This window comes from Triticum dicoccoides, chromosome 3A, assembly GCF_002162155.2.
Source record: "Triticum dicoccoides isolate Atlit2015 ecotype Zavitan chromosome 3A, WEW_v2.0, whole genome shotgun sequence".
Lineage (NCBI taxonomy): Eukaryota > Viridiplantae > Streptophyta > Magnoliopsida > Poales > Poaceae > Triticum > Triticum dicoccoides.
The window spans coordinates 482,550,760-482,559,542 of NC_041384.1; positions in this window are offsets into that span (position 1 = coordinate 482,550,760).

Consider the following 8,783-nt stretch of genomic DNA (forward strand, 5'->3'; position numbering starts at 1 on the left):
AGCCTCATTAAGTAATACCTCATCCCTCCTTGATAGTATTGGCTTTTCCTATAGACTCAATGTGATATTGGATCACTAAAATAGAAAATGTAGAGTCTTGAGCTTTGAGCTTGAGCCAATCCTTTTGTCCTTAGCATTTTGAGGGTCCACTTTTCTCATCCATGCCATGCCAATCATTGAGCTTTCCTTGAATATTAATCTTGAAATGGCATTAGCTCAATGAGCTATATGTTGTTAGGAATTACCAAAACCACCTGGGGATAGTTGCAATTTCAATCTCCCCCTTTTTGGTAATTGATGACAACATATAGATCAAAGCTTCGACAAATGATAATAAGAGTGAAAAACATTGTCGCTTTGAGAAGTATGTGAAAAGCTAGAGCTCCCCCTAAATTTGTGCATAGTTTAAGATTTGCTTTGGACTGCAAATGCACAATGAGTTAGGATCATGGGTTACTCTTCCATGTCACATACGTCTTGGTGGAGCGCTCAAAATGATAATAATTAAATACATGCACACATCACCAAGCAAAGTGAATGATCATATGGGGATATAAAAGGATAATGTCATCCAACAAGCATTAAGGTAGCATATGATCAAACACATGATCATCCAAGTATCACACAAAAGCATAAAGTATCTCAAACAAGCAAATAACAAAGTTCAACCACCAAAAAAAAGAGAACAAAGAGCAACACTCTCTCTCGAAGCCTATGATCTATACATTTTCTCCCCCTTTGGCAACAAGTTACCAAAAAGTTCATAAAAATGCATAGTGCTAGATCGACTCTCAGGCTTGGTCTTTAGGTGATGGTGTAGATAAAACTCCAAGGACGAAGGCATCAGTTGATGTAGATGGAGCTGGTGGAGTGGGTGCTGGAGCTGGTGGCACTGAAGCTGTAGCTGGTGCAGATGAAGTTGCTCTCGTGTCTGTAACTGGCACTGCAGCAGATCTCTGTCCTCTGGGCACTCTAGCAAAAGCATCAGTGGTAGACTTGCGCTTCTTCTCCTGCACTTCATCCTGAAGTTGCTCAACAACTGACTGTATCTAAATGACCTTCACATCTAAATCATAGAAATTCTGCTCCATGATCCTCTCCAAGCTCTCCTGGTTTTGAGTCAGGGTGGCCAATCCCTTCTCAATCCACAGAGTGGAGGTAATCAAGTAGCCAAGCTGATCTTGCTTGCTCTTCAGAAGATACTGAGATGCCTCATCAATGGTTGGCATCTTTGCAACCTTTTCAGTCCTTGCCTTCTCCCTCTTTGCTTGTGCTTGCACAGAAGATGGTTCATTCTCATCCATCACCATAGTGTTGTCCTCAAAGTCCGGGTAGATGAGCAGATGTTCCTTGTCCAAGAGATATGTGCCAGTGCCCATCTTGGAGTTGATTAGCTCCTAGATCTGTGGGGCATACCCACAACTTCTCTTCTGATCTGCAGTTGTTCTCTTTATAGTTTCCACAATTAGGCTCATGACTTTGAACTTTTGAGGCACATCAAATATGTGAAGCAGGTTAATTGCATGGCCTCTGATCATCTTGTGATCAACTGACTTTGGCAATAGAGTGTTCCTGAGGATCCAGTTGATTGTTGGCAAACCTGACAGAAGGTAATGTACCGATCCAAATTTGTGTGTCTCAAGAGCAGCATCTGGTATCTCTCTGTACATATGTGCCATGGTGTTGTGATCCTTCTTCTTCTTGGCATAGACATCCAAGTCATCTTCATTCTCCTTAGGAGCATTGATCAATTTTGCCCATTCTTCAACTGTTGACTGGTACCTAGTACCTTCAGACATCCAGACAATCCTTCCATCTGGGTAGAAATGAGATATGGAGTAGAACTGCATAATAAGCTCATCATTCCACTTTGTGAACTTCTGCCCAACAAAGTCCTCTACTCCACAAGACTTGAGACTATCATAGACTCCAGGATAGTGTTCTTCATTTTCCCTGATGTACTCCCAGTCCACCCATCTCATATCATAGACTATAGGCTTCTTGTCAAGCAACACTGTCTCATAGAAGTCCTGTTGTTCCTTTGTATGGAACCTGTAGTCCACAGCAGTTCTTCTCCTGACTGCATAGGGATCAGTCAATCTCCACTGTCTGAGTTCTGCATCCTTCCTGAGCTTCATGTCCTCAGCTACTGGATGATCATCATTGTGATCTGGAATTTTGGGCTTCAACTTCCTCAAGACATGTGACTCATCATCTTCTTCTTCTATAGCAGCTTCAGGCACTAGGGCCTTGTTCTTCTCTGTAGCTGGAATATTCCTTGTACTCCTCTTGGGTGCAGATTTGGGTTTTGGAGCAGCTGCCTTGGGAGCTTCTTTGGGCTTAGATGGAGCGGCCCCTAATCTTATAGCATCTCCCATAAGCTTTTGAGCTTTAGGTGCTGGTGCAGCAACCTCTTCCTCTTCATCTTCCATCATTGAGGGCTTCCCAATTACTCTGGCCATGGTCTTCTTGACCCTTTCTTTCCTTTTCTTCTCTGCCACAACCTGTTCTTTGGGTGCAGATCCCAAAGTTTCTTGAGTGGATGTTCTGGCCTTTGACATAGGAACTCTCTTGGCAGGAACCTTTATCTTCATTCCTGGCTTAGTGGCAGCAGCTGTACCATATTCCTTTTTCAGAACTTTCTTCTTTGAGGTGGCCTCTTCCTCAATAGCCACATAGTCCTCATCCTCAGAATCTAAGGTTCTCTTCTTTCTGGCCCTGGTGGCTGCCTTAGGCAAGTTGCTGGGTGCACTCCTGCTTCCCTCATCATAGCTGCTAGAGGGACTAGTGCCCTCACTCATGTGAACTTGCTCCTCGGACTTGTTCTGACTGTCACACTGATCTGACATGATGTAAACACTGACAGCAGACCCTGTGAATAGATTATAGATGAGGTAGAGTAGATGAGCATCAGAATGTATAGAGGTTTTTGCAAAAGAATGAGTCAAAAACTTAGTTTTAGTTTTCCACAAAAAGCATTTTGGATCTACCAATTTGAAAACTCGGTGATACCGAAGCAGCTTTTGGAACCTAAACTAGTGAACTCGGTCAGATCGAGTCATAGTTCGGTGGCACCGAGACTGCTAGAGTTTCACAAAGAACTGAACTCGGTTACACCGATTTGCAATTCTCGGTCAGACCGAGAATCACATGTGCAATGGCCTTAGTCAAATCGGTGGAACCGATTTCAACAACTCGGTTGGTCCGAGATGGTTTCGGCGGAAACCTAACCCTAAATTTTCAATCCACAACTAAACTACAGAGTGATTTCGCTGGATAGAGTGATCTCAATCATGGCAAGATACATGGCAAAACAATGTGCTAGGAGTCGGAGTGAGATTAGCACTAGGATCAAGTCCATACCCTAAGTGCAGCGATGGACCTGCTACGGCGGCATCGGCGGAGACGATTTCCGTTGATGGTGGCGGAGACCAGCGGCGGGAGGCAGCTGCCGATGAGGAGGACGATCCGGAGACCCAGGGAGGCAGAGGAGACTGAGCGCGGGCGAAGGGGTTCGGAGAATTTTCCAAATTTTGGCCCGGTTTCAAGTATTGTCATCTTTAGTTTTCACATCTTGAGGTATGTGTTTATTAGGAGGCCTTTCAAAAGAAATAGGGAACACATCATCTATAAAAAATTTAGCATTCTCAAGGCAATACTTGTTGATTACTGTTTATGATCCAAGAATACTGCTGATTTATACCATTGAAAACTTGTTGGATAATATGTAAAGGAGGGACTTCCTTTTTAGCATTTTCATCAAAAGTATGGTGATCATGAAATACATATCTCATCAGAAGATCTCCATCATATAAAATTTTATCAATCACAGGGTGCTCATAACTCATATTATAAAAATCAAAGATTTCTCTACCCTCTCAAACTATGTAATGAAATTCATTCATAAGAATAAGAGTAGTTATCTTTTTAGCCTTAGGATTGTTTATGAGAGGTAACTCATAGAACAACCTCTATAAGGTAGGATGAGTGCACATAAATCTTCTTTCAAGTTTAAGAATGAGTGCCGAGATAGCTTCGGCGTAACTATTGGTTCTTTTAAGGATAGGAGTATCATTACAAACCAAGGTTCCCGTAGAAGTAAAGAATTCCTGAATAATGCCTTTCCCTATGATGTTCCCACTTCCCGTCACAAAAAAATTAATATCCAAATTTATGGGAATTTCTACTTTAGGGGTCTCGCCATCCTCACTCTTAGCACTAACAAATTCAGACATGATAGCAATCTCAAGCAAGAAAATGAGAAAATAAAAATACTTTTGTGTTTTTTGTAAAAAAATAGAAGTTGGGGAGATGAAAACGAGAGGCGAAGGCAAATAAAAATAAGAGCAAGTAGATGATAGTTTGTGCGAAGGTACTTGATAGGTTTTGATGATGTCTCCCCGGCAACGGCGGCAAAAATTCTTCCCGCTACTTGTAAGCTGTGTTGGGATTTCCTCGAAGACGAGAGGACGATGCTCTACAGTAGAGATAAGTATTTCCCTTAGTTAAGAACAAAGATTATATCCAATAGGAGAATCACATAAAGCCTCATGAACAACACCTGCACACAAAAGCAAATACTTGCACCCAACCTGAACAAGGGGTTGTCAATCCCCTGGGCGGTTACTTGCAAAGATTAAATCTCATAGTGGTAGGTAATAAGATAAATTGCAAAACAAAATAAAATAGATAAAATCGCAGCAATGTATTTTTGGGTTTTTATATATGATAAAAGTAGACCCGGGGGCCATAGTTTTCACTTGGCTTTTCTCTCTCGAGCACATAGCATACGCTGGGTGAACAAATTACTATTGGAAAACTGCTAGAAAAGCGCATAGTTATGACGATATTCAAGGCAATGATCATGTATATAGGCATCACGTTCGAGATAAGTAGACCGACTCCTGCCTGCATCTACTACTATTACTCCACCCATTCACCGCTATCCAGCATGCATCTAGGATATTAAGTACACAATAGAGTAACGCCTTAAGCAAGATGATATGATGTAGACAAAGTAAACCAATCAATATGAATAAACCCCAATGTTTTACCTTTAATGTCAACAATACAAATACGTGTATTGTCCCCTACTTCGTCATTGGGATAGAGCCCGGCAAGATTGAACCCATCACAAAGCACCTCTCCCACTGAAGATAAATCAATCTAGTTGGCCAACCAAACGGATAGATCGGAGAGAAATACAAAGCTATAACAATCATGCATAAAAGAGTTCATAGAAGACTCAATTAATATTCATAAATATTCAGATCATAAACCCACAATTCATCATATCCCAATAAACACGCGCAAGAGAAGATTACATCGGATAGAACTCCAAGAACATCGAGGAGAACATTGTATTGAAGATCAAAGAGAGAGAAGAAGCCATCTTGCTACCAGCGATGGACACATAGGTCTGTGGTGAAATACTCACGCATCATCGGTAGGGCATCAAGGATGATGTAGAAGCCCTCCTTGATCGATTCCCCCTCCAGCAGAGTATCAGAAAAGGCCTCTAGATGGGATCACAGAAGAATAGAAGCTTGCGGCGGCCAAAATAGTGTTTTCAGTGGCTCTCTGGTGTATTGGGGATATTTTGGAATTTATAGAGGTGGAATTAGGTCAAGAGGTGCCACGAGGGACCCACAAGCTTAGGGGGTGCGCCCGGGGGGACGCCCTATGAGCTTGTCGCTCCCTCATGACTCTTCTGGTCTTCTCCGGAACCTTCATGGGTCCCTTCCGGTCCATAAAAATCACAGTAAAGTTTGATCATGTTTGGACTTAGTTTGATATTGATTTACTGAAAAGCCAAAAAGAAGCAAAAAACAACAACTTGCACTAGGCACTAGGTCAATAGGTTAGTCCCAAAAAATGATATAAAAAGCATAAAAATGGATATAAAACATCCAATCTATTATTTAATTAAAACAAGAGGCAAACAAGCCATCACGTTCGTCCATATATATTAAATTATCTTGATCGTCAATTTTATATATTAACGGTGAAGATTTAAAAGATATAATGTTACATACAAATAAAGTTATACACAAACAATCGGCATGGCACCTAAAGATTGTTTGGCAGGTCTTTCATACAAGTCACGTGTTTTTTCTATTAAAAAAAGTTTGTCCGAGAGAGACAATGGGACGTGAACGTCAAGTACGGCTGCCATATAAACGTGCAGCTGCCTTATAAAGTAGGCTGCCCGCTTCCATTAATGAACACGGCTTCCAAACAGCTGAAAAAAATGCGGCTGCCATATAAAAGAGTCTGATCACCCAGAGTCCGATTGCAATACTACTATGTTGCCATCTATGATTTAAAAAAAAATAGGATCTGATTTTAGCAAACTAATCAATTCAGACTCTTTTTTACATTAAAGGAAAATCTCTATAAGAGGACATTAGCAGTTCACGTTGGGATAACAAACTTCTTTTAACCACAGTTCCACAAAAAAAACATCTTTTATCCACAAGAAAAGGGAACTTTCTCTACCGACGTGAAAAAGTACATGTGTACATACATATCATAAATTCTGGGACCTAAAAATTAGCAATAAAATTTTGCTTAATAAGAAGTATGCATACAATAGCATGTTAGAGGCAAAACATCATCACCGGACAACTGATACTCAAAATACATGAACATCTAAGTGCCAAAAAAAAATATTTATATTCTCGCAATTTTTTTAGAGATAATTAGGACGTCTGATCTAATTACAATGATTTTTTGAGTTGGTAATTAAAATCATTGGTATTATATATTAAGCATTTTTTCACTAAAAATAGTCTGAGTAGGATTGTGAAAGCATATACTGTACGACAGCAACCATGGTGTTCGCCCGATCAAAGCATGCGCTAAACTACACAGAGCATACTCAATACGGCCATGGCGCTCGGATGCCCAGATAATGGAAGGCACGGCAGGCAACAACAATCAAAGGCAAGAACCAACAGATACCATGCGTACACACTTGCCAGCTTCCTCATGTACGGAATATTACAATTTCATTTGAATGTGTCACTCGAACATATTCCTGGATTCTAAAGACTACTAATTAAAAGTGGCATCCCACGGGGGTCGTGGGCAATGATGATGCAGATGAACCAACAGATACGTACATATGTTCAAACAAAAAAAACAGATACTGACATGCTCTTGCCTTAACGTTGCATGCTTGGTTGAATAGCATCAATTGGGAAGTCAATACATACATGAAATTATAATATTTCTATTAATAAAGTCCAAACCACTAATTCAAAAATTAGCTTCTAACTATGCCTTCCGTCATATATAGACATGGAACTTTTCCTATAAGTACGACAACTATCTATGGATATATAATGTTATTTTTGTCAATATAGTGGTCATCTTTTGTAGATCCCAAATACCTCAAATACACAGTAATAATAATATATAAATTTAACACTGGCAAGGAAAAGTGTTGCAATCATGAGGTAGGATACGACTTATAATGACACTAATGAAGCAACCATGTTACTTCACAGATGCTAAAATATCTCCATCTTGGATCATATTGGTTGATTTTAGAAATCAATAATAAATACAGCTCTTATTATGTGGACAAGGGGTACCACTCCATTTTAGAAATTCATAGGTCTGGCTAATTTCATGGAGATATAAACAACACACTTCTGTTACATGTGTAGAAAATACACCTCTTCTTATCCAAATATCCAAATTAGTAGTTAATAAAGGAGAAGTTGATTTATAAAGGAAATCGAAAAACTCAAGAAGTGAGTCCTCACAAAATGAGTAGAAAAGAATTGGGCTTGAAAGAAGTTTTGCTACACATCTTCTAACGGTAGTTCTGAGATTTAACAATGCAGGATGCCCATGTTCGAATAAGATTCAGATTCCCACGGCCACATAGGTCTTTTTAGTACTAATAATTTCATAGGAAAAGTGGGAGAAATTCTTTGGAGACACATGATGTTAGGATATTATATATTTAGTCAGTGGCGGGATTGAAAATGATGACCATGTCTACATTGCCATTGCCACTGTAAACATGGGCTGCCAGTAGAGGTCCGAAAGTATGGGTAGATAGGCATATAAAAAGTATAAAAAATGTTAAAAAAAGATTTGGGGAAAAGTCGACATTGTTTGACGAGAAGGAGTGGAAAATGGAACGTGGAAATTATTATACATATATATAGTCTTTCCCTGGCAAAACATATTGAAAAATACTACTGGTGAATAATACAACGTTTATGTGAAACGCATTTTTGGATATACTATAGCCTCTATCATGATAGGCATACCAAATACATAGGATAAGATGTAAACTATCTAGCCGCGCAAATGCGCGGGTCACCCCGCTAGTTATTAATACTATAATAGCATGGAACAATAAAAATTATAGATTTGTTGGAGACGTGTGTGTGGCACTGCTTGGTTATATCGGATAATTGATCTTCATAGAGATGAAGTATAAATGTTTTTGAATTGATTGAATACATTGAGATGTATAAAGTCCAATGGATATAACAGGGCACGGTGAATATTTATACTTCGTCAAAGTTATGGTTAAATATGATTTACTTGATAAGGACTGAAATATTTGAAAAAAGGTTCAAACAAATTCAGGATGAAGATATAATATTATTATGACAAAAGATATACAGAATTCTTCTATCACAAAGAGATATATCTAAGTCATAAGTTTAGCAAGTAATTGAATAATTGTGGAATTATTATTACCGATATGCTCTTATTAAATTTTGGGGGATTAAATCATGAAACAACAAAAGTATGCT